Below are 26,237 nucleotides of genomic sequence, written 5' to 3' on the forward strand. Positions count from 1 at the left end.
TTTTAAAGTAAATTTAGTTAACCAAATTTACCATCAATATGAATATACGAGTCTAGTAAGTAAAATTATGAATTTAGTAAGCTGAAAATCAAATGAAGTAAAAATACTTTTAGTTGTTCCTCTCCATAGACAAAACTCCTGGAGCTTCCCTGGTGGCGCAATGGTTGAGAATCTGCCTGCAAGTGCAGGGGACACGGGTTCGAGCCCCGGTCTGGGAGGATCCCGCATGCCGCGGGGCAACTGGGTCCGTGACCCACAATTACTGAGCCAGCGCGTCTGGAGCCTGTGCTCCGCAACAAGAGAGGCCGCGATAGTGAAAGGCCCGCGCACTGCGATGAAGAGTGGCCCCCGCTTGCCACAACTGGAGAAAGCCCTCGCACAGAAACGAAGACCCAACACAGCCACAAATAAATTAATTAATTAATTAAAACAAAAAACAAAAAACAAAAAACTCCTGGGCATCAAAAGACATATAATCATATAATCAACCACAAATTTATAGAGAGCTAATCAATACATAAAGCTCAAGGTTAAACACCTAGCTCCTAGCACAGAGCCTGACATGGCTAGTTAGGAAAAGTCTTAAAAATTTTTGAATCTGGTAAATATTGGTTAAATAAATAACACAAGGTAAACTGTGGAGAGGGAATTGAATTACAAACAGAGTTCTAGGTTTACAAGCCATGACGTGTTTCATAAATGTGTATTTTCTAATGGCTCCACAGAGCATGATGGATAGAAAAGGGAAGACAAGCTAGAATGTTAATTTTTTTAACTTTTTATTTTATATTGGGGTATAGCTGATTAACAATGTTGTGATAGTTTCAGGTGCACAGCAAAACGACTCAGCCATACATATATATGTATCCATTCTCCCCCAAACTCCCCTCCCATCCAGGCTGCCACATAACATTGAGCAGAGTTCCCTGTGCTATACGGTAGATCCTCGTTGGTTATCCACCTTAAATATAGCAGTGGGTACATGTCAATCCCTAACTCCCTAACTATCCCTTCCCCCTACCTTAGAATGTTAATTATTTTTTTACAAATGAAGCACAATGTGACTAGCTTATATTTAGCAAATTACAAGTTAATGGTGATAAAAATTAAGAGACAGTGGGTTTCCTTGGGAAGAACAGATGTAAGATTCCCAATACGAAATCTAGCACTTGCTGGACTAAATTAGAATATATGTTTATCACTTCATTCAAAAAGATGGTCACCATGATGGTGTTAACATATATATTTCAATGAGAAATTCAGTTTACATTTTTCACATAGTTCTAAATTTGTTTCTTAGTTTGGAAATCAAGAACAACTACATAAATTACAAATGTATTTAAAGGTGGGAATTTTTTTCTATATAATGACATTCAGAGCAATGTTCTGTTAGTGACTAACTCAGCCATGAGGGCTTTGGAAAGAAAAATGTGTTGCAAATATGTGCAAGTATATTGTACATAAAATGCACACAGCTTTCAGAGGTACAGTTTCATATCTCAAGGAATATAAACTCTCAGAGAGAGAAGAAATATAGTTCTTCTGTACTTTCTACAGACTAATAAAAAAACATAAGGTCTTGGAACATGTTATGTGTTAAAGTTTGAGAGACAAAATTAAGTTATTACTTTTCCTAAGATTCAGCTCATCAAGGAAGCTTACGTCCCACAGGTTTAGACCTTTGACACATCAACAGTTGTTCATGTTTATCAGTAACACTGAACTTTGCTCCTTTTGAAAAGTGGCATGCTCTGCAAAAAGTATGTGTGTGATGATCATAATTCAACAGTTTTAATTTTGTGACCACTTTATTTTCAGGAGGTTATTTAGGTCAATGGAAATTCTGCCATTGTGTCCTTTGATATGGCTCCAGAATTATTTAACATTACCAAAGTTGCAGAAATGGAAACTGCCAATATTCTTTTGTTTTCTAGTCACTTCTCTTCAGACTTAAGTCCATTTCTTTTTTCTTGGTTATACTCTATAAAAGGCGTCAACAAGAAGCTTTTAGAGAGTTGTGTATTCAGATAAATAATATTTTATTAGATCAAAGGGCTTAAGTAAAATATTGTCAAATAAAGAGGATGTTAAGCAGGGCCATTCCAACATTAACATCTTGTACATCTTTCACAGTATCCATCACTACTTCCCCTTTCCCTCAACACATTCTCCGGCCCTTGTTACCTATTCTATTTTTCTGGATTATTTAACCAGAATTGAGCCTTGTAATTACCTATACAATACCATTTTCTACTTCTTTCTTAATGACAAAACTCCAAATTTATTCAGAGCTGCAACGTGCCCAGCTAGAAAAATCATTTCCCAGTCTCACTTGTAGGTAGGCAGAGCCCCGTGATGAAGTTTGGTCAGAGAGATGGAAACAAAAGCGTTGAAGGAGACTTCCTGGGAGACTTCTTGAAGTTGTTGGGAAGTGGACCCCTTTTGTTCTCCTTCCTGCTGCCTGTAGAGTGGTAGTGATGGGCATTGTTCCCACAGCCATGTGGTAGCCAGTGCTAGTGTGGTGAAGAATTATACAATCCAAGATACTGCATGACCACAAAAGTACCACACTAGCCGTGGATGTCATTAAAAAAAAAAAGTAAAATACCAAGTTTTAAATACCATGATTGGAGTTTTTTCTGTGGCACACAGTTACAGTTTTAGTGGCAAATAAATGGCAGGCTTGAATAGGGTTACTAAGGACAGTTTGGTGAAGGGACTTTTTACAAGGGTGTGAGCAGGGTTAAGGAACATTAGCACATTTACCAACTGCAAAGAAACCTGTTTGGTCTCTAGGCCTAAGGAGTCAAGGAAGAGAGCCACAGATAGATGAATGGATAAAGAAGAAGTGATATATATACACAACAGAATATTACTCAGCCATAAAGAAGAATGAAATAATGCCATTTGCAGCAGCATGGATGGACCTAGAGATTATCATACTGAGTGAAGTAAGTCAGACAGAGAAAGACAAATATCATATGATATCACATGTGGAATCTTAAAAAATGATACATATGAACTTATTTACAAAACAGAAATAGACTCACAGACTTAGAAAACAACCTTATGGTTACCAAAGGGGAAAGGTGAGGGGGGGAGGGATAAATTAGGAGTTTGGGATTAAAATATACACATCACCATATATAAAATAGATGACCAACAAGGTCCTACTGTATAGCACAGGGAACGATATTCAATATCTTGTAATAACCTATAATGCAAAAGAATCTGAAAAAGAATAGATATTTGTACATATGTATGTATAACTGAATCACTTTTCTGTACACCTGAAACTAACACAATATTGTAAATCAACTATATTTCAATAAAATAAATTTTAAAAAGGAAGAGAGCAGTTTTTGGACCCCAGGTTGCTGTAGAATAGGGCCTCCTGATAGGAGCTGTGTCTTCAAGCAGACATGCACGGCAGGGAGTGAGTGACTCAGGATAACAGTCACTCTGGCCTCACTCTACACCTGCTCTCTTTTCCCCTGCTGTGTTTCCTATCGGACAAATTAATCATAAATTAGAGGGTAAAGGTAGCCTATATAAATAGTCTGTAACAGTCAGACTCCAGGGGCACAATGCAGGTTGAAGAAGGATAGAGAGTGAACCTGGAAGGGCAAATAGAAACTGTCCATCACAAAGGTTTCATTACTTTCCTGCTTTCAACTCCATTCCCTCACCTGCCCCCCCCAATCCATCCCACATTCCACTGACATCTTAAAGTGGAGATTAATATTATCATTTCCCTCCTTTGCTTAAAATTCTGCAGCATATCCTAGTTGCCTTGCAAGTCAAGTCCAAACTCCTAAACTAAGTATGCAAGGCTGTCACCATCTTGCTCCATCCCGCTTTCCCAAAACTATTTCTCTGCAATTTCCTATGTGTATCATATGTTGCAACCAAACCACAATGATCACGATTCCAAATAATGGCCCATGCTTTCCCATTTCCTTTGCCTTGGCTCTTCCGGCTTAAGAAACAAGATACTCTTTTTTCTTTCTCCCCTGTGAAAACCTCATCCATATATTAAAGCATAGCTTAAAAACGTGTACCCTATGGATCCTTCCTGAACCTTTGGGCAGTGTCTCTACCTCCTTTGTGAATGTTAGCTCTTTGTTTCTACCCCCAGTATGGACTGCCAACTACCGACTCCTACTTCACCCGCCACGTGTTCTCAGTTCTTTCTCAGTAAATGGCCCACCAGTTGCCTAAGACAATACTTTGGAATCATCTTTGACTCCTTTTTTTCCCTCCCATTCCCCATATTCAATCCTCCAGCAAATCCTAGTGCTTGTATCAACATATATGCATATTTCAACCCCTTGTCACTAGCTACCCTGATCCAGCCACCCCCCAGTTCTTGCTGTATTGTTATAATAGTCTCCTTTTCATCAGTCCTTACTTACCACTACTCCTCTATCAGGAGAACAGCAAGAGTCATCCTTTCTCTCTGAATGAGAGAAATCACTCCTCTGTTCAACATCCTCCACTGGCTTCTCATCTCACACAGAATAAGAGCCAAAGTTCTCGCACTGCCCTACAAAGCCCTACATGATACACTCCCCACCACCTCCATACACACATACACACACTACCTCTTACTTCATTAGTTCCTTTTCTTCATAATTCCTGTCTCACTTACTTCATTCCAGTGATGTCTGTCCGTTGCTATTGCTAGAATCCTCAAGCCTATGTCCTCATATCCTTCGCACTTGCTCTGACTTAAATATTATCATCCTCCCCACCCTGCCCCCATCCACATGGCTTAGTCTCTGAATTCTTGAAGTTTTCTGTTCGATTATCACCTTTCCAGTGAGGCCACCCCTGATTACTCTATGGAATATAGAAACCCCTCCCCTCACTGCCAGCATTTCCTACTCTTTACCACAGCTCTTATTCACGGCCCACTGAGTGATTGGAAAGACAAGAATGGGGGGATGAATTCAGGAAGAAGTGCAGAGAGGCCTGTCTTTGGGGTGGTGATGTCAGGTCAGTGAGATGAGAAGCATTGTAGCGCTCCCTGATCTAAAGTTCCCGATGGAATGCCAGTGAAGTTTTTTTTTCTTTTTTTTTTTTCTTCTCTCTCTTCTGGAGTCGGTAGAGGTTAATGGGTGGGTATAGCAGTGGGCTGATGAGCAATCACAGGGCTTTGTTCAAAATTGCAAGTTAATTTGTGGTCTCCTCAAAGCAAATGCACAATGCATTGTTTAATTGCATTAGAACAACACAATGGGAGAAAGCAGACTGGTCAAATTTGTCTTGAATATTAAGCTTTTAATATTTTATAGAAAACTTCTGTACTCATAATTTAACCAAGGAGAGTGTCATGGCCCACGGCAGAGGAGATGCAGGGTAGTTTTCTCAGCAACTCTTTCAGAAGCCTTGGCAAAAAAAATAAGTGTTGGCATAAAGAAATAATATTCCAATAAAAATACTATTGGAAATAATCAAATTTGAGGGTAAAAGAAAATTTCATTACTTCCTCTCCTACTCACTATTCTACCCACAGATTCTTTAAATATGGTATTGCGGGAGGGAAAAGAAATAAAGACAGAAACAGTGTTATTTCGCTTGTATGGTTTTTGCCATTTGGTCCATCAAAAAGTTGATGATTTCTCTCACTGGGTGCTTTTGTGGGTTTTTAAGAGACCTTCTGTTGGGGTCAACTCACTTTCCCAGGAAGTCATCCTGGGAGGGTCCCTTTCAAGATAGCCCAAGTGATCCACACTTGGTCTATGTGATATCTGCATACATCCCTGCCCTACCAAACTGTCCCATCATAGCTGTGACTTTTTTATTCAGCCATCACAGGTCCCTTCAACCAGCCTCCCCTTTAGACATTTGTTGGGACTGAATAGCATGTTGGTCCCTGAGTCTTTGGCTATGGGCAAAGGGGAAGCGCCACTGTCCTGTCTCCCAGGCAGAGGGGAGGAGAAATGTCATAGCACTCTGAAAATAAATAAAGACCACCTTAATGAGAACTGAGGCTATTTGTTCAGAGCCTTTTGTAATAAGGAAGTCATCACCATCACTTGCATTTAGCAGAGAATCAAAGGCAGGCGGGGGAGTAGGAAAGCTCCAGAGTATAGAAAGAGGAATGCCTTCAGGTTTGCTCTGATTGGAGATTGTTGGTGTGGGGAAGCCAGAGGAGCTCTAACTAGAAGCAGAACATCTTATGTGATGGGTTTGAGGAGCATATTTGGCTTTTTTTTTTCTGGCTGGTTCTGAGTTGGAAGTAAGGTCAAAAAATAGGAAGCTGGCAGTCACGGATCAAGTCCTAACTGTTCTGGCTGATTGCTACAGAGGTTGTGGTTTGGCTTTCCTGGCTGGTTGCTGCAGAGGATGTGGGTGAGAGTTCTTTTGACATATATGATCTAGTCACTGTTCATTTGTATATTCAGTCTCTCATGATTCTCTCACTAAGGAAGTTCTACTCACCCATTTCTATTAATTTTCAAGCCTCTCCTTAAAGTATCTTCAATGTAGGCTAAGGATGAATTTACCTGATTAATTTTTAGGCTGTCTCTTCTTAGTCACCTCTTTTTATAATTTGTGGATAATAAAACATTTTGTTCTCAAGTTTAGAGCCTCACCTAAAGCTGAGAAAATAGCAACTATCCTACTTTGACATCCTATTATTTAGGTCTCAGTATAGAGGACTCATTTGAGAAGTTTGGCAGCAAAAAGAGGAAGAGAAATTGGATAGCACTTAGAATGCATTATCAGACAAACAAGAGTCCCTTTTCTCTTCTTCCCCTTCTCTTCTTTTTCTTCTCCTCCTTTTCTTTTCCAAAACATAAACTCTCACAGTAAAGTCCAAGCTTCTCAGCATGGTTAGATCCTTCAGCCTCAAGACTTGGTCCAGGCTTGCCCCTCTGGTCTCATGTCCTACCACTCCCAAACACTATCTTGTGTTTCCACTATGCGAAATGAAAATGAGCAGGACCCTGAGGGGTCTTCCAAGGGACAGACACCTCTCACTGGTGTCCCCTCCCTCTTGTTTGTAAAAAATCTTCAGCATCCTAGGCCTTCCCTGAGTTCCAAAGAGCAAATTTAATCAGAGAAGTGAGAAAATGGAGAAACAAAGGAAAATAGTCAAGCAAGACAAAATAATAATAGTTTAGCCATAAAACAAAGTCAAGGGCCTTTCATTCCCCCTCAAGGGCTATAGAGAATATCCTGAACCCTAATCTTGAGTTGTTTTGCAGATACTAAAATCCCTGCCAGGTGGAAGAAATTAACTGCATGCTAAACACCAGCACACAGACCCCAGACCGGTTGGAACCAGAAGGTTGATGATGTTGACTCCTGAGCTACCACTGGGTTATCTCACCGTCAACCAATATGAATAATGTGCATGGGTTGATCAGTCACCCTGAGACCCTCTCCCTCACCTTGCCTTTAAAAACCCTTCTCTGAAAGCCATCCAGGAGTTTGGATCCTTTGAGCATGAGCTGCCCATTCTCCTTCCTTGGCCTCACATTGGTTGCCTTGCAATTAATGCTATACTTTCCTTCACTGCAATGTGGTATCAGTAGATTGGCTTTGCTGTGCATTGGGCAAGTGGACCCAAGTTTGCTTAGTTAACAAAAGCTGCTGTGAAAACCAGCATGATAGAGAAGACAGGAAGAGAGTATGATGTATCCAGATTAGGAAAGTGTCTCAGAAATCTAGAGGGTCTGTTAAAAATAAGAGCTGGCTTAATTTATAACAGCAGCAATTGCTGCAACAATTTCCATTTTTTAAATTTCTATTCAATAAAATAATAAAATTGGTGACTCTTTGCTCAGCCTAGCCTCTTATGAGAACAAAGACTGGAAATTACTAACTTTAGTAAATTATTGTATGTACAGTATGTAAACATAGTATTTCTCTTGGAATTCCAAAGAATAATTTCAGGAATTATCAGTCTTGGTGTTTTGAGCTCTGACTTTGAAATGAAATGAAAGATTCTGACCTTTCAATTACTGAAAATTGCTGTATAGTTGTGATTTATTCTTGACTGTGGGTCTTTACTGTAAGATATAAGTATTATATGGTTACAATCTAAGTACCAACTTGAGTAATACATCACAATGTATCCCCACATTTTTTCCTACTTTTGAACAATCACAGGCAATCTAAGTGTAATACCCACAGATTTTAGTTTAACAAAGATTTTCTTATTATTTACCATTACAGGGATACCTCATTTTATTATGTTTCACCTTACTGCTCTTTGTAGATACTGTGTTCTCTACAAATCGAAGGTTTGTGGCAACACTGCATCAACCAAGTCTATCAGCACCATTTTTCCAACAGCATGTGCTTACTTCATGTCTCTTTGTCATATTTTGGTAATTCTTGCAATATTTCCAACTTTTTCATTATTATTGTATTTTTTTGGCGATTTGTGATCAGTGATCTTTGATGTTACTATTATAATTGTTTTGGGGCTCATTGTTACTGCTCATTGACAATGTACTTGGTCACCCAAAAACTCTGATGGAGATGTACAAGGAGATTAAGGTTGTTTTCATGCCTGCTAACACAACATCCATTCTGCAGCCCATGGATCAAGGAGTAATTTCAACTTTTAAGTCTTATTATTGAGGAAATACATTTCATAAGGCTGTAGCTGACATAGATAGCAACTCCTCTGATGGATCTGGACAATGTAAATTAAAAACCTTTTGGAAAGGATTTGCCATTCTAGATGCCGTTAAGAACATTCATGGTTCATGGGAAGAGGTCAAAATACCAACACTAACAGGAGTTTGGAAGAAGTTGATGCTAACCTTCATGGATGACTTTGAGGGGTTCAAGACTTCCAGGGAGGAAGGAACTGCAGATGTGGTGGAAACATCAAGAGAAATAGAACTAGAAGTGGAGCCTGAAAATGTGACTGAATTGCTACAATCTCATGATAAACCTCGAACGGATGAGGAGTTGCTTCTTATGCATGAGCAAAAAAAGTGGTTTCTTCAGATGGAATCTACTCCTGGTGAAGATGCAGTGAAGACTGTTGAAATGATAAGAAAGGATTTAGAACACTACATGAACTTAGTTGATAAATCAGCACCAGGGGTTTCAGAGGATTGACTACAATATTGAAAGAAATTCTACTGTGTGTAAAATGCTATCAAACAGCATTGCATGCTACAGAGAAATCACTCGTGAAAGGAAGTCAATCAATGTTGCAACCTTCATCATTGTCTTATTTTAAGAAATTTCCACAGCCACCCTCCCTTTAGCAACCACCACTCTGATCTGTCAGCAGCCATCAACATCAATAAAAAACTTTCCCCCAGTAAAAAGATGATGACTTGCTGAAGGTTCAGATGATGGTTATCATGTTTTAGCAATAAAGTATTTTTAAATTAAGGTATGTACATTGTTTATTTAGACATAATGCTATTTCACATTTAATATACTACAACATAGTGTAAACATAACTTTTATATACATTAGGAGACCGAAAAATTCATGTGACTCGCTTTATTACGATATTTGGTTTATAGAGATGGTCTGGAACCGAACTCACAATATGTTCATATGCCTGTATTTAGAAAGAGAATATTCTATTGTTTCACTAGTTTGTTCATCATTTCTGATAGGCTACCTTAGGATGAAAATAACCCATTAATTCAATCAATCAAACAATATTTATTAAACACCAAATATACACAGGTACCATTATGGGCATGAAATATTAAAGTGTGTAAAACAGAGGCTATGTCTTCAATGAGACTTTAATCTCTTGGGATTTCAAGAAGTGATAGCACTAAGAAGAAGATAAAATGTGGAAACGCCATTCAGAGTGAGTGAAGGTGTTGCTTTAACTAAGGTAGTCACTTCTTTGTCATTACATTTTGATTGTTACTTGAATGATGAGTAGGAGGAAGATATGTGGAAAAGGAAAAGCTGATGTCAAAATCCTGAGATGGAAAGGAGCTGACTGTCTAAGAGTCAGAAAAGCCAACGTGGCTCAGAGTAGGGAACGAAGGGGAGAGTGGAGAGCAGGGGAATGAGCGCATGGGCCTTGCAAGGACAGTGGATTTTTTTCTGGTTATAAAGAGAAGGCCTTGGGTGATTTTAAACTGAGGTATGGCAGGGTGTGAATCACACTTTAGAAAGTCCACTTTGGTTTCTGTGTGCAGGATGGACTGTTAAGGAGGCAAGAGTTCTCAGCAGCACCTGACGTCCCTACTTAAAGATTTGTTCTGCTAGAAGACCAATTTAGAGGCTGTTGCCATAGTTGGGGTAAAAAATGATAGTTGAACAGTATTAATGGCAGGATATGTTTTGGACATAGAACTTGTAGATCCTTCCAATGAATTAGATGAATTAGAAGAAATCAAGGATGGCTCTTAAGTTTGAAGCCTGAGCAACTGGACAGAGAGGGTGATACCATAATTGAGACTGGGAAAATCTGTGGGGAAGTGAATTAGGAGGGCAGGCAGAGAAAGTCAAAGCTCTATTTTGTACAGTCCAATTTAAGATGCCTGTAAGACTTCAAAAAGATATATCAAGAAGGCAGTTGGATATCTGCGGTGAGAAATGTCAGTTGAGTTGTTCAGTGCTTTGTATTTCAATCTCATTCCTGCCACTCAGAAGCTAGGTATCTTTGGTTGACTTAGTTAACTTTCTGAGCTTCTATTCCTTCATTTAAAATTGGCATAATGGAGGGAGACCTTCAAGATGGTGGAGGAGTAAAACGTGGAGATCACCTTTCTCCCCACAAATACATCAGAAATAAATCTACATGTGGAACAACTCCTACAGAACACCTACTGAACGCTGGCAGAAGACCTCAGACTCCCCAAAAGGGTCTTGGTGCTCCGGCCGGGTGTCAGGCCTGTGCCTCTGAAGTGGGAGAGCTGAGTTCAGGACACTGGTCCACCAGAGACTTCCCAGCTCCACGTAATATCAAATGGCGAAAGCTCTCCCAGAGATCTCCATCTCAATGCTAAGACCCAGCTCCACTCAACAACCAGCAAGATACAGTGCTGGACACCCTAAGCCAGACAACTAGCAAGACAGGAACACAACCCCACCCATTAGCAGAGAGGCTGACTAAAATCATAATAAGCTCACAGACATCCCAAAACACACCACCAGACGTGATCCTGCCCACCAGAAAGACAAGCTCCAGCCTCATCCACCAGAACACAGGCACTAGTCCTCTCCACCAGGAAACCTACACAATCCACTGACCAATCTTAGCCACTAGGGGCAGACACCAAAAACAACGGGAACTATGAAGCAGCAGCCTGCACAAAGGAGACCCCAAACACAGTAAGTTAAGCAAAATGAGAAGACAGAGAAACACAGAGCAGATGAAGGAGCAAGGTAAAAACCCACCAGACCAAACAAATGAAGAGGAAATAGGCAGTCTACCTGAAAAAGAATTCAGAGTAACGGTAGCGAAGATGATCCAAAATCTTGGAAATAAAATGGAGAAAATATAGGAAACGTTTAACAAGGACCTAAAAGAACTAACGAGCTAACAAACAATGATGAACAACACAATAAATGAAATTAAAAATTCTCTAGAAGGAATCGATAGCAGAATAACTGAGGCAGAAGAATGGAGAAGTGACCTGGAAGATAAAATAGTGGAAATAACTACTGCAGAGCAGAACAAAGATAAAAGAATGAAAAGAACTGAGGACAGTCTCAGAGACCTCTGGGACAACATTAAACATACCAACATTCAAATTATAGGGGTCCCAAAAGAAGAAGAAAAAAAGAAAGGGACTGAGAAAATATCTGAAGAGATTATAGTTGAAAACTTCCCTAATATGGAAAAGGAAATAGTCAATCAAATCTAGGAAGCACAGAGAGTCTCATACAGGAAAAATCCAAGGAGAAACATGCCAAGACACATATTAATCAAACTATCAAAAATTAAAAACAAAGAAAAAATATTAAAAGCAGCAAAGGAGGGCTTCCCTGGTGGCGCAGTGGTTGAGAATCTGCCTGCCAATGCAGGGGACACGGGTTCGAGTCCTGGTCTGGGAAGATCCCACATGCCGCGGAACAACTGGGCCCGTGAGCCACAACTACTGAGCCTGCGCGTCTGGAGCCTGTGCTCCGCAGCAAGAGAGGCCGCGATAGTGAGGCCCGCACACTGCAATGAAGAGTGGCCCCCGCTTGCCACAACTAGAGAAAGCCCTCGCACAGAAACGAAGACCCAACACAGCCATAAATAAATAAATAAATAAATAAATAAAAATAATAATAAAAGGGTACCATTCACATTTAAAAAAAAAAAAAAAAAGCAGCAAGGGAAAAGCAATAAATAACATACAAGGGAATCCCCATAAGGTTAACAGCTGACCTTTCAGCAGAAACTCTGCAAGCCACAGGGGAGTGGCCAGATATATTTAAAGTGATAAAAGGGAAAAACCTACAACCAAGATTACTCTACCCAGCAAGGATCTCATTCAGATTCGACGGAGAAACTAAAACGTTTACAGACAAGCAAAAGCTAAGAGAATTCAGCACCACCAAACCAGCTTTGCAACAAATGCTAAAGGAACTTCTCTAGGCAGGAAAAACAAGAGAAGGAAAAGACACAATAACAAACCCAAAACAATTAAGAAAATGGTCATAGGAACATACATATCGATAATTACCTTAAATGTAGATGGAGTAAATGCTTCCACCAAAAGACATAGACTGACTGAATGGATACAAAAACAAGACCCATATATATGCTGTCTATAAGAGAGCCACTTTGACCTAGGGACACACACAGACTGAAAGTGAGGGGATGGAAAAAGATATTCCATGCAAATGGAAATCAAAAGAAAACTGGAGTAGCAATTCTCATATTAGACAAAATAGACTTTTAAATAAAGACTATTACAAGAGACAAAGTAGGACACTACATAATGATCAAGGGATCAATCCAAGAAGATTAACAATTGTAAATATTTATGCACGCAACATAGGAGCACCTCAATACATAAGGCAAATGCTAACAGCCATAAAAGGGGAAATAGACAGTAACACAATCATAGTAGGGGACTTCAACACCCCACTTTCACCAATGGAAAGATCATCCAAAATGAAAATAAATAAGGAAACACAAGCTTTAAGTTATACATTAAACAAGAAGGACTTAATTGATATTTATAGGATATTCCATCCAAAACCAACAGAAAACGCTTTCTTCTCGAGTGTTCATGGAACATTCTCCAGGATAGATCATATCTTGGGTCACAAATCAAGTCTTGGTTAATTTAAGAAAACTGAAATTGTATCAAGTATCTTTTCCAACCACAATGCTATGAGACTAGATATCAATTACAGGAAAATATCTGTAAAAAATACAAACACGTGGAGGCTAAACAATACACTACTTAATAACCCAGACATCACTGAAGAAATCAAAGAGGAAATCAGAAAATACCTAGAAACAAATGACAACACACGATGACACAAAACCTATGGGATGCTGCAAAAGCAGTTCTAAGAGGGAAGTTTATAGCACTACAATCCTACCTCAAGAAACAAGAAACATCTCAAATAAACAACCTAACCTTACACCTAAAGCAATTAGAGAAAGAAGAACCAAGAAACCCCAAACTTAGCAGAAGAAAAGAAATCATAAAGATCAGAGCAGAAATCAATGAAAACAAAATTAAGGAAATGATAGCAAAGATCAATAAAACTAAAACCTGGTTCCTTGAGAAGATAAACAAAATTGATAAACCATTAGCCAGACTCCTCAAGAAAAAAAGGGAGAAGACTCAAATCAATAGAATTAGAAATGAAAAAGGAGAAGTAACAACTGACACTGCAGAAATACAAAGGATCATGAGAGATTACTACAAGCAACTATATGCCAATAAAATGGACAACCTGGAAGAGACGGACAAATTCTTAGAAAAGCACAACCTTCTGAGACTGAACCAGGAAGAAATAGAAAATATAAACAGACCAATCACAAGCACTGAAATTGAGACTGTGATTAAAAATCTTCCAACAAACAAAAGCCCAGGACCAGATGGCTTCACAGGTGAATTCTATCAAACATTTAGAGAAGAGCTAACACCTATCCTTCTCAAACTCTTCCAAAATAAAGCAAAGGTAGGAACACTCTCAAACTCATTTTACGAGGCCACCATCACACTGACACCAAAACCAGACAAAGATGTTACAAACAAAGAAGATAAAATAGTGGAACGAGATTATAGTTGAAAACTTCCCTAATATGGAAAGGGAAATCAATCAAATCTAGGAAGCTCAAAGAGTCTCATACAGGAAAAATCCAAGGAGCAACACGCCAAGACACATATTAATCAAACTATCAAAAATTAAATACAAAGAAAAAATATTAAAAGCAGCAAGGGAAAAGCAACAAATAACATACAAGGGAATCCCCATAAGGTTAACAGCTGATCTTTCAGCAGAAACTCTGCAAGCCACAGGGGAGTGGCAAGATCACTGAAGAACATACATGCAAAAATCCTCAACAAAATACTAACAAACAAAATCCAACAGCACATTAAAAGGATCATACACCATGATCAAGTGGGGTTTATCCCAGGAATGCAAGGATTCTTCAATATACACAAAGCAATCAATGTGATAAACCATATCAAAAAATTGAAGGAGAAAAGCCATATGATCATCTCAATAGATGCAGAAACAGCTTTTGACAAAATTCAACACCTATCTATGACAAAAACCCTCCAGAAAGTAGGCATAGAGGGATGTAACCTCAACATAATAAAGCCCATATATGACAAACCCACAGCCAACATCATTCTCAATGGTGAAAAACTGAAACCGTTTCCTCTAAGATCAGGAACAAGACAGGGTTGTCCACTCTCATCACTATTATTCAACATAGTTTTGGAAGTTTTAGCCAGAGCAATCAGAGAATAAAAAGAAATAAAAGGAATCCAAATCAGAAAAGAAGAAATAAAGCTGTCACTGTTTGCAGATGACATGATACTATACATAGAGAATCCTAAAGATGCTACCAGAAAACTCCTAGAGCTAATCAATGAATTTGGTAAAGTAGCAGGATACAAAATTAATGCACAGAAATCTCTTACATTCTTATACACTAATGATGAAAAATCTGAAAGAGAATTTAAGGAAACACTGCCATTTACCATTGCAACAAAAGAATAAAATACCTAGGAATAAACCTACCTAAAGAGACAAAAGACCTGTATGCAGAAAACTATAAGACACTGATGAAAGAAATTAAAGATGATCCAAACAGACGGAGAGATATACCATGTTCTTGGATTGGAAGAATCAACATTGTGAAAATGACTATACTACCCAAAGCAATCTACAGATTCAATGCAATTCCTAGCAAACTACCAATGGCATTTTTCACAGAACTAGAACAAAAAATTGCACAATTTATATGGAAACACAAAAGACCCTGAATAGCCAAAGCAATCTTGAGAACGAAAAATGGAGCTGGGGGAATCAGGCTCCCTGACTTCAGACTATATTACAAAGCTACAGTAATCAAGACAGTATGGTACTGGCACAAAAACAGAAATATAGATCAACGGAACAGGATAGAAAGCCCAGAGATAAACCCATGCACATATGGTTACCTTATTTTTGATAAACGAGTCAAGAATATACAATGGAGAAAAGACAGCCTCTTCAATAAGTTGTGCTGGGAAAACTGGACAACTACATGTAAAAGAATGAAATTAGAACACTCCGTAACACCATACACAAAAATAAACTCAAAATGGATTAAAGACCTACATGTAAGGGCAGACACTATAAAACTCTTAGAGGAAAACATAGGCAGAATACTCTATGACATAAATCACAGCAAGATCCTTTTTGACCCACCTCCTAGAGAAATAGAGATGAAAACAAAAATAAACAAATGGAACCTAATGAAACTTAAAAGCTTTTGCACAGCAAAGGAAACCATAAACAAGATGAAAAGACAACCCTCAGAATGGGAGAAAATATTTGCAAATGAAGCAACTGACAAAGGATTAGTCTCCAAAATTTACAAGCAGCTCATGCAGCTCAATATGAAAAAAACAAACAACCCAATCCAAAAATGGGCAGAAGACCTAAATAGACATTTCTCCAAAGAAGATATACAGATTGCCAACAGACAAATGAAAGAATGCTCAACATCACTAATCATTAGAGAAATGCAAATCAAAACTAAAATGAGGTATCACCTCACACCAGTCAGAATGGCCATCATCAAAAAATCTACAAACAGTAAATGCCGGAGAGGGTGTGGAGAAAAGGGAACCCTCTTGCACTGTTGGTGGGAATGTAAATTAATACAGTCACTATGGAGAACAGAAGGGAGGTTCCTTAAAAAACTAAAAATAGAACTACCATATGACCCAGCAATCCCACTACTGAGCATATGCTCTGAGAAAACCATCACTCAAAAAGAGTCATGTTGTGAAGCAATTATACTTCAATAAAGATGTTTAAAAAAAAAAAAAGTCATGTACCACAATGTTCATTGCAGCACTATTTACAATAGCCAGGACATGGAAGCAACCTAAGTGTCCATCGACAGATGAATGGATAAAGAAGATGTGGCACATATATACAATGGAATATTACTCAGCCATGAAAAGAAACAAAATTGAGTTATTTGTAGTGAGGTGGATGGACCTAGAGTCTGTCATACAGAGTGAAGTAAGTCAGGAAGAGAAAAACAAATACTGTATGCTAACACATACATATGGAATCTAAAAAAAAAAAAAAAAGATTCTGAAGAACCTAGGGGCAGGACAGGAATAAAGATGCAGACGTAGAGAATGGACTTGAGCACACGGGGAGGTGGAAGGGTAAGCTGTGACGAAGTGAGAGAGTGGCATGCACTTATATATAGTACCAAATGTAAAATAGATAGCTAGTGGGAAGCAGTCACATAGCACAGGGAGATTAGCTCAGTGCTCTGTGACCACCTAGAGGGGTGGGATAGGGAGGGTGGGAGGGAGACGCAAGAGGGAAGAGATATGGGGATATATGTATATGTATAGCTGATTCACTTTGTTATAAAGCAGAAACTAACACACATTGTAAAGCAATTATACTCCAATAAAGATGTTAAGTTAAATAAATAAATTGGCATAATGATAATAAATAAAGTAATATTTAATCCAAAATCTTCCGAATCCTAGTCCAAAACTCTTTTCACTCCACGATTCCCTTATTCTCCAGCTACTCATTTTCTGCCATTGTTTGGACATTCTTAGATCGTGTAACAGTTGCCAAATGTCGTCACTTTGTTTAATTTTTTTCCAATCAATCTCAAAGCCTCCATATGTTATTAACTTCTCTAATTCCTAGTTGTCCAGGGATTCCACAGATTCATGTAGTCCACACCTCAAGCCACTCATGCTGTTTCTTCTTATCAGCTCAGGATGTAACCATTTGAGGACATGTCCTGTCAATTTGTCATATACTGCAAGAATGCCCTTCTTGGGTCAGTTCAATGGCCAGGTCCCATAGGGTCAAATCTGGACACCAATTTTATCACTTTTTAGTTTATATCCAGACTCAGGTATTTTTCCTCAAGGTCCAGTGCTGTGTCAGAATAGCTGAATCCATAGAAGTTCACAGTCAACCACACACTGTACCTGGGCTGCCTGCAGTCTCTCCAATCATGGTAACTCCCCGGGTGACTCCTATACTTGGTCCTCCTAATTTTTGTACTGTGTACAGTATTACCTTCTGAGCTCTCCATAAAAAATTGCAAACTCCAGTTTTCCTGAGTGTATTCATCCTAATTTGATAACCAAGGGATAACCATAATAGGTGTTTTATCACAGAATAAAGATTTATCTAAAAGTGATCTAATCTCCACCCTTAAATACAGGGGAGGCCAGCTTTATTTTTAAAAACTCCCAACACACAGAATCCTATTTACACTGCCTTACCCGACACCTTATTTCAATGTATTAGAACTGTTTTTCCATTTCTTTTTCATTTGTTTGTTTGACTTCTCATCTGGAGTTCAAGTTCCTGAGAAGGCATGTACACATGTTATTTATCCCTGGATTCTCAGCCCCAGACACAGTATCAAAGATTGCTAAAGGAGGAAAAAAAGAAGAACAGTGATTTTTGAGGGGAATTACTCAGCTAGTTTTGGTTTCTCTTATATCCATCACTAAATGGAACATCTTTTCTTATTTGATACAAGAAATATGGGTTATTTGATCATAGAGAACCACAGAAGTTGATTGGTGCTGATTTTTTATAAATTTTGGGGAATCATCAGTAAGCAAATTGGGGTGTACTAAGCACTGATGCTATAAATTACCTTGAATGTCACATTTTCCACTTTCTTTAACCATTCAGCTTTCCCATATAATCACCTTTCTTCAATATTCTATTTTTTATTGCCTTCATTCCCTTCATTTAGAAATTTCTACTCTTGTCTACTATTTCTCATATTGTCTACTAATTTATCACCCTACAAATAACTTGAAATGAACATTTAAACAATTTTGAGTTACTCAGTTAGCTGTCAATGAAGTGTCAGGTAAATATATTAATATGAGTTATTCAACAGCATTAACAGTACTAATTTCTTTCTTAAAAATTATGTGTTATATTTTAAATATATAAAGTAAAATTGTATATTTTTCTGGTACAAAAGTGTAACATGCCTACTGTAAAATATCTAAGCAATATAGAATGCACAAGTTGAGAATGTTACTTTTCCATAATCCCACCCCCAAGAGATAATCACAGGCTTTCCTCTGATACACTCTCTTCTGGATTTCTTAAATACATGTTCAAACACCTATACAATGTATTTCACAAAAATGAGATCACGTTATATCACATTTTGGCAATTTAAAAAATCATTTATGTAGTTATCTTTATCTTTCCTTGTCACTAGGTATAGACATAACATTATTTTAGGAATTGTGTAATATTCCATAGATGACTAGTATTATGTTTCTTAACTAGATTACAACTGATGGACAATTAAGTAGTTTCCAATTTTTTATTCTGAAAACAGAGTTGTAATGAATACCTATGTACATACTTCTTTCTACATCTGTGAAATTATTTCTTCAGGAAAAATTCTTAGAAATAGAGTTTCTGAATCTAAAGTTGTCAATATCTTAATTTTGAATTTGATTTTACTTTAAATAGATTGTTTCACATTTCTTTTGATAAAGTTGTACTAACTTACACTCCCATCTCCTAAAATGGTCTTTTTCCATCACTAAGATCATCACTGATTTTAATCTTTTCCAAGAAAAATATCTCATTGTTTGAATTCACATTTCTTTCATTAATAGTCAGCTGGAACTTCTTTTCATGTTTGGTGGCTGTTTGCACTTTTTCTTTGGATTTTTTAAAAATGAATTTTGCCTTTTCCTTATTTTGTTTGATTACTTGGTATTGATTTGTAGAATTCCTTGTAACTTATGGCAATTAACCTGTCAATCACATATGTTAAAATATTTTTTAAATTAATTATTATTTATTTAATTTATTTTTGGCTGCCTACGCAGGATCTTCGTTGAGGCATGCCGGAACTTTTTTTTGTTGCGGCGCACGGGCTCTTCATTGTGGTGCACGGGCTTCTCTTTAGCTGTGGCATGCGGGTTTTCTCTCTCTAGTTGTGGTGCATGGGCTCTAGGGCGTGTGGGCTCTGTAGTTTGCGGCATGTGGGTTCTAGTTGATGAGCGTGAGCTCAGTAGTTGTTGCACACGGGCTTAGTTGCATGTGGGATCTTAATTCCCTGACCAGGGATTGAACCTGCGTCCCCTGCATTGTAAGGTGGATTCTTTACCACTGGACCACCAGGGAAGTCCTTATGTTAAAATATTAATTCCCAATTCATTGCTTCTATATCTACCTTCTTTTTTTTTTTTTTTTAAATTAATTTATTTATTTATTTTTGGCTGTGTTAGGTCTTCGTTTCTGTGCGAGGGCTTTCTCTGGTTGCGGCAAGCGGGGGCCACTCTTCATCGCAGTGCGTGGGCCTCTCACTGTCGCGGCCTCTCTTGTTGCGGAGCACAGGCTCCAGACGCGCAGGCTCAGTAGTTGTGGCTCACGGGCCTAGTCGCTCCGCGGCATGTGGGATCTTCCCAGACCAGGGCTCGAACCCGTGTCCCCTGCATTGGCAGGCAGATCCTTAACCACTGCGCCACCAGGGAAGCCCCATCTACCTTCTTTAGAGTATTTTTTATACACAGATTTTAATTTCTAGGTAGTTAAATTTATCTCTTTTATAATTTGTGATTTTTATGTCAGGCCTAGGTAGAATTTTACCAACTGAGTTATAAAATTATTTAACCATATTTCCCCCTAACATCTTAGTCTTTTCATTTTTCATTGTAAGTTCATATTTAAAAATAATCTTGCTTACACATTTATTCTCCAGTAAATCACTATAAATTTCCAAGTAACATAATAGCAGAATATGTAATTTGTGATTATAACTTTCAAAATAGAGAAATACTTAAAAAGCATCATTTGAGAAATAGACAATACTTCTAGTAAAAAAAAAAAGGTGCAAATTTAGAAAACACGTGAATAAATTAGCATATATTTGCTAATATTTATAAAGATAAACGTATTTTGTTCTTAACAAATATTGGGTTTTTTGATATCCTGCTAAGTGTTTTGTGAATTTATTATCTGTGGAGATTCAGGTCAATTGAACAATTTTAATCGAGGGCCTCCACTTTACCCAGTGCTGGGAATACAGCAGTACACAGGCGCTGTGATAAAGAGATTTCTGGAGGCTTCTAAAGAAAGAAGCTTCCTCATTTCTTACAAAAAGGCTTCTGTGTCTCCCTGGTCATGAACTGGAGAAACATTGAACTTGGAGTATTTGGTAACCATGTGACACCACAAGAGGGAGCCAACAGCAGAGTGAAGCTGACCTGACCCCCCGGGGAACTGTAGAATTGAGGAAGGGAAACTTGCTCTTGGATGATGTTTTTTAGTTGCTGACTCAAACCTATCCTGATCTATCTTTAAACTTACCAGTTATTTAAACCAATACATCCCTGTAATTGTGTAAGGTTTTTTCTGTTACTTACACCCAAAGACACCTTGACCAGCACAGTGGTCCTCTCACGTACCTGCATTAGTACTATGTACTTCTCTATGTCTGCACTTTGCTCGTGGTATTGTGATTATCAATTCACTAGTCTGTATCCTTTTTAAATTTTAAGCAGCAATTGTATCTATCTTGTATACCAATTTATACTCAGTCAGTATAGTGCCAGTAGGGTTTACACGCCTCAGGTATTTGCTGAATGTGTAAGAAGTAATTATGCTGTCAAGGGACCTTATATTAGTTGATTTCTTCCACTTCCTATGCACTGTTTTTCTTCATTCATTGATTCTTTTTTTATAATAAACAATACAGAAAACCACATAAATCCATGTATATTTGTATTGCATATTCCCTAATTTTTCTTTTTTCTTTTTTTTTTTTTTATGGCTCTTTTCAGTTTACTGCATGAAGGAGTTACACTAGTCCAAGTTAAAAGCAGACCCCAAATGGTTACATTACACAAGCTGTGAGGTTTTTAAACTTGTGACAAGGGACAGAAGGAAAATTCTACTCATTGCAAGGAAATCCTCACTTAAGCTTCAGTGAGCCAGAAGCACTTAAAACCCATGAACATTCAGCTGATCGTCCGTAGCCAGTCCAACCTCTACGAGGAACTGGCATATGTTCTTGCGCTGGTCACCCTATAGCTGAATTACTTCTCCATATTCTGGATGCTCAATTACAGTACCATTGCAGGCAAATTTCTTCTTAAACGCCTTCACTGGCTTCTTTTTAACGTAATCATCAGCGATCCCTTGGACAGTAGTAAGGGTCTTCCTGCCGTTTCTCTGTTGAATTCTTATATGGATGTAATCCTCAGTGCCAGCAGGAAGCAGATCATCACTCTTACTTGCATCAGCAAAGGGGTCGAAAGAATGGAGGTTCTGGATAGCGGACATACGATACGATTCCTTTTCCTCGGTGGAAACGGCCTGCGGAAGGCTGTGGCTGGAGAAAGTTGGGGGGGGGGGGGGACGGAGCGTCGGGAAGCGAGGGGGCTCGAGGGGCAGGCTGCTGAGTCCTCGGCGGCGGCTCAGTGACTGGGGCCTTTTCTCTCTTTTTATCCAGAAAAAAATATTATCATTACCTGCCATGTTAGGCAGACCAGGTTTTTAGGATAATATTCTTTTGTATAGTTTTAAAAATGTATGCAAAAACATTATACTATATATAATATTAGGCAACCTATATTTTGACACTCAGCATATGTGTTCTTGACATTTACCAGTGTTAATCCACATAGATAGCTCATTCATTTTAACTGCTGCATAGTTTTTCATCAAAGGAAGATACCACAACTTATTTATGCAGTCACCTATTAGTGGAGATTTGCGTTGGTTCCAGTTTTCACTATTAAATGATACTTCAGTGAACATCTTTGTTTATGTCTTCTCTGAGAGCTCTTCTATGATAATAGGCCTCAACAAGAAATTGATGGTCACAGGGTATGCACATTTTCAAGTGTACTGGATATTGCCAAACTCCCTTCTTTCCAAAATGGCTGCAAACTTTCAAATTTTTATGTATTATAAAATTGTTTTCCAAAGTAGTTGTACCAATTTATACTTTCACCAATAATCTAAAAGAGTAATCAATCCACATCATTGTTAACACTTGGAATTATTAGAAGTTTTACCTTTTTGCTAATCTGTTGGATGTGAAATGATTCTTTATTATCATTTTAATATTTTTGCCCAGATTACTAGTGGCATTATGATCTTTTTATGTATTTAATCATCAGTATGCTTTCTTACACTTCAACGACTCATCTGCTCAAATCCATTGCCTATTGCCAACTCTGGGTTGGGGGGGTGGACTTAAAAATTTGTTTTTCTTCTTTATATGTAATAATTTATCATATATGTTTGATACTAATCCTTCATTTTTTATGTCATGAATGTCTTTCCTTGTCTGACAATTATCTTTCAGGTATGTTTATGGTAAATTTTACTATTTAGAAGTTCTTCATTGTAGAGCAGTTTTTTTCCTTTTTTTGGTTTTAGTTAAAAATTCCTTCCCTACCCCAATGTAATAAATATATTCTCCTTTTTAAAAAACACAATAATTTTAAAGTGTTGTTTTTCACTTTTAAATATTTAACCCATCTGAAATTTATTTTTTTCTTAAGGTGTAAATTAGGGAAATTATTTTTTTCATATAATAAACCAATTACACTAACACTTTTCTCCTTGATTTGTAATGCTTCCTCTATGACATACCAAATTCCTTATATGCTTCCATCTGTTTCTGGAATTCCTATTTTATTCCAATAATCTGTTTGCTTGTCTCTGAGCCAATGTCACATTGTCTTTTAAATTTTATGATATCTTCTTGATATCTGGTAAGACAAGTCCTCAAAATTGTCTTGGCTATTCTGGGTGCTTTATTATTCCATATAAATATTAAAATCAATTTCCACAAAAAATATTCTACAGAATTTTAATGCAACTTAATTTAACTTACAGAGTAATTCACAGAATAGGCAGCTTTCTGATTTGACCATTCGTATTTATTGGCATAATATAATTGTTAGGTATTCTATCATATCTTTCGATAATATTCTGTAATTTTCTCCAAAGTGATCTTGCACACCTTCTATTAAGTTTATTCCTAGGTACATTTTTGGCTGTTGTTGCTTTTGTAATTTGTGTCTTTTCAAGTTAAATTTTATAATGAATGTTGCTAAACGTATAGGAAGACTATTAGCTTTTCTGTCTTCAGCGAGCTAGTTAAATTCACATATTTGCTTTAATAGTTGTGCTTTGAATTCTTTTGGATTGTCTATATAGACAACCATATCTGAAAATCACAGCATTTTTTAAATCTTCTGTTCTAATACTCAGACATATTATTTATTTTTACTAGTTACTTATTTAGGTCTTCTAGTATATGATGAATAGAAGCAGTAATTACAGCCATCCTTGACTTGTTCTTGTTCAAGTGTACTTGTCAAAAGGGTAAATCATAGCTCTCAAGCAAGTGTAAAATGAATGCATGTCAAGGATTTTATTTAACTCATTAATTAATGAGGGAACCAGGAATATATTAAAACTGGTTCAAAGAATACTTCAGAGTTAATTTAATAAAGGAAATTTAGGATAAGATTGCTGGGTTAGGTCCAGAACTGGTTAACATCCTACAGAGCAATAAACTATACTTTGGGATAGCATTATACTGGACAGAAATTACTTTCACCTGTACCACACAAATAGCTACAAGTTAACCTCTCCATCTACACAGCTGTAAAACAGCACAGACAATAGAAAAATCAAAGATGCAAACTCAGCACTGCATTGAAGGAATACCTACTATTCTCTTTTGCCTGTTTCTAAATTTTTAATAATTTTTCTGTCATTCCTGATTTTAAAGGAAATGCTTGGACTTTCCTGGTGGCTCAGTGGTTAAGAATCCTCCTGCCAATGCAGGGGACACAGGTTCGAGCCCTGGTCTGGGAAGATCCCACATGCCGGGGAGCAACTAAGCCCGTGCACCACAACTACTGAGCCTGCGCTCTAGAGCCCATCAGCCACAGCTACTGAAGCCCGAGCGCCTAGAGCCTGTGCTCCGCAGCAAGAGAAGCCACTGCAATAAGTCCGCCCACCGCAACGAAGAGTAGCCCCCGCTCGCCGCAACTAGAGAAAGCCCACACACAGCAACGAAGACCCAACACAGCCAAAAATAAATAAATAAAATAAATAAATTTGTTAAAAATAAAGGAAATGCTTATAAAGTTTCACCATTAATTATAGTGTGTATTTTTTTTTTGGTAAATATCTTTTTAACAAGTTAAAGAGGTTCTCTTTTATTCTAGTTTTCTAAAATATTTTAACATAAATGAGTACCCAATTTAGCCCAATAAATATTTTTCAGCATCTCTATTAAAATGATTGTTTTGGTTTTTCTCCTTTTTGTGTGTTAATAAGGTGGATTATATTGATAAACTCTGATGTTTAAATATAATTTCATTCTTCAGAAAACTCTACTTGGTCATGATATATTATTATTTGGTTATATCTGTTGACATTTATTTCTTAATATTTTATTTAGGAATTTTTGCATTTATATTCATAAATGAGATTGCTCCATTACCTTCTTTTCTGGTACTGTCCTTAGCCAGTTTTTGTAACCAAGGTAATTTTCCTTCTTCTTCTACTCTTAAAATGAGCTATAGAATATCTGTTTTTTCTCAAAAACTTGGTAAAAATCACCTCTATGACAATCTTTGTCTAGTTTCAGTTTTGGGTAAGAGATTTTCTGGCTACTGATTTAATTTTTGAATCAATTCTTATCATTTATATTTTCTAGAAAAAATGAAATTTGAACATTTTCAAATTTATTGGCATAAAGTTGTTCAATGTACTCTCTTGTGACTCTAAAAACATCTATTCATTTCAATTTTTCTGAAAGTATTTATTTGTAGCTTCTTTATTCTTTTGATTAGCTGTAGCAAATTATTTTTATTAATCTTTTTAAAAACTATAGGTTTTGTTGATCAACTTTTTAAAGGTTTATCTATTATTCAATAATTCTTGTTCTTATATTTTAAAAAATGATTTCCTTCTAATTATGTTTACTCTGTTGCTGTTTTTATACCTTCTTGACTTGAATGCTTAACTAATTTATCTTAAATGTTTCTCATTTTTTTCAAAGAAATGTAGTTAAGGTTATACATTTCATCCTTAGAAATAGTTTAGCTGTACTCCATAAGGTCTGACATCTAATATTTTCAAGCAGTTCTATTTTGCAATTTTCAGTTTTTTTCCTTTACCCCATACACATTTATATAGATTGTTTTTAAGCTTTTCATATTTTAGTTTCCAAAATTTGAGAAGGATTTTTAACTTTAAAAATATTTAATTGCATTGAAATTGGAGAGTATGGTATGCATCTTATCAACTTTTTGAAAAAATTTATGGTTTTGTATGTGGTCATTTAAAAAAATGATCTATGTATGCTATTTGTTGACTGCATGTTTTTCTATACAGGTAAATATATAGAAATATATAGAAATAGCATATTTATATATTCTAGTTGTAATATAATACTGTACTATAATACATTATTGTATATTCTATTAATAATATCAATAATATATTTAATACATAATTTAAATAGCATAAATAAATATATGAGAATACTATATATTATAAATAGTACATAATATATAGAGAATATACTA

At 37.0% G+C, this 26,237-nt stretch overlaps 1 pseudogene; it reads right to left on the bottom strand.

Annotated features, from left to right (window-relative positions):
• Positions 1-3,969: 3,969 nt before the first annotated feature.
• LOC118895796 lies at positions 3,970-22,097 on the bottom strand (annotated as a pseudogene).
• Between the last annotated feature and the right edge of the window lie 4,140 nt (positions 22,098-26,237).

The sequence above is a fragment of the Balaenoptera musculus genome, chromosome 5, assembly GCF_009873245.2.
Source record: "Balaenoptera musculus isolate JJ_BM4_2016_0621 chromosome 5, mBalMus1.pri.v3, whole genome shotgun sequence".
Taxonomy (NCBI): domain Eukaryota; kingdom Metazoa; phylum Chordata; class Mammalia; order Artiodactyla; family Balaenopteridae; genus Balaenoptera; species Balaenoptera musculus.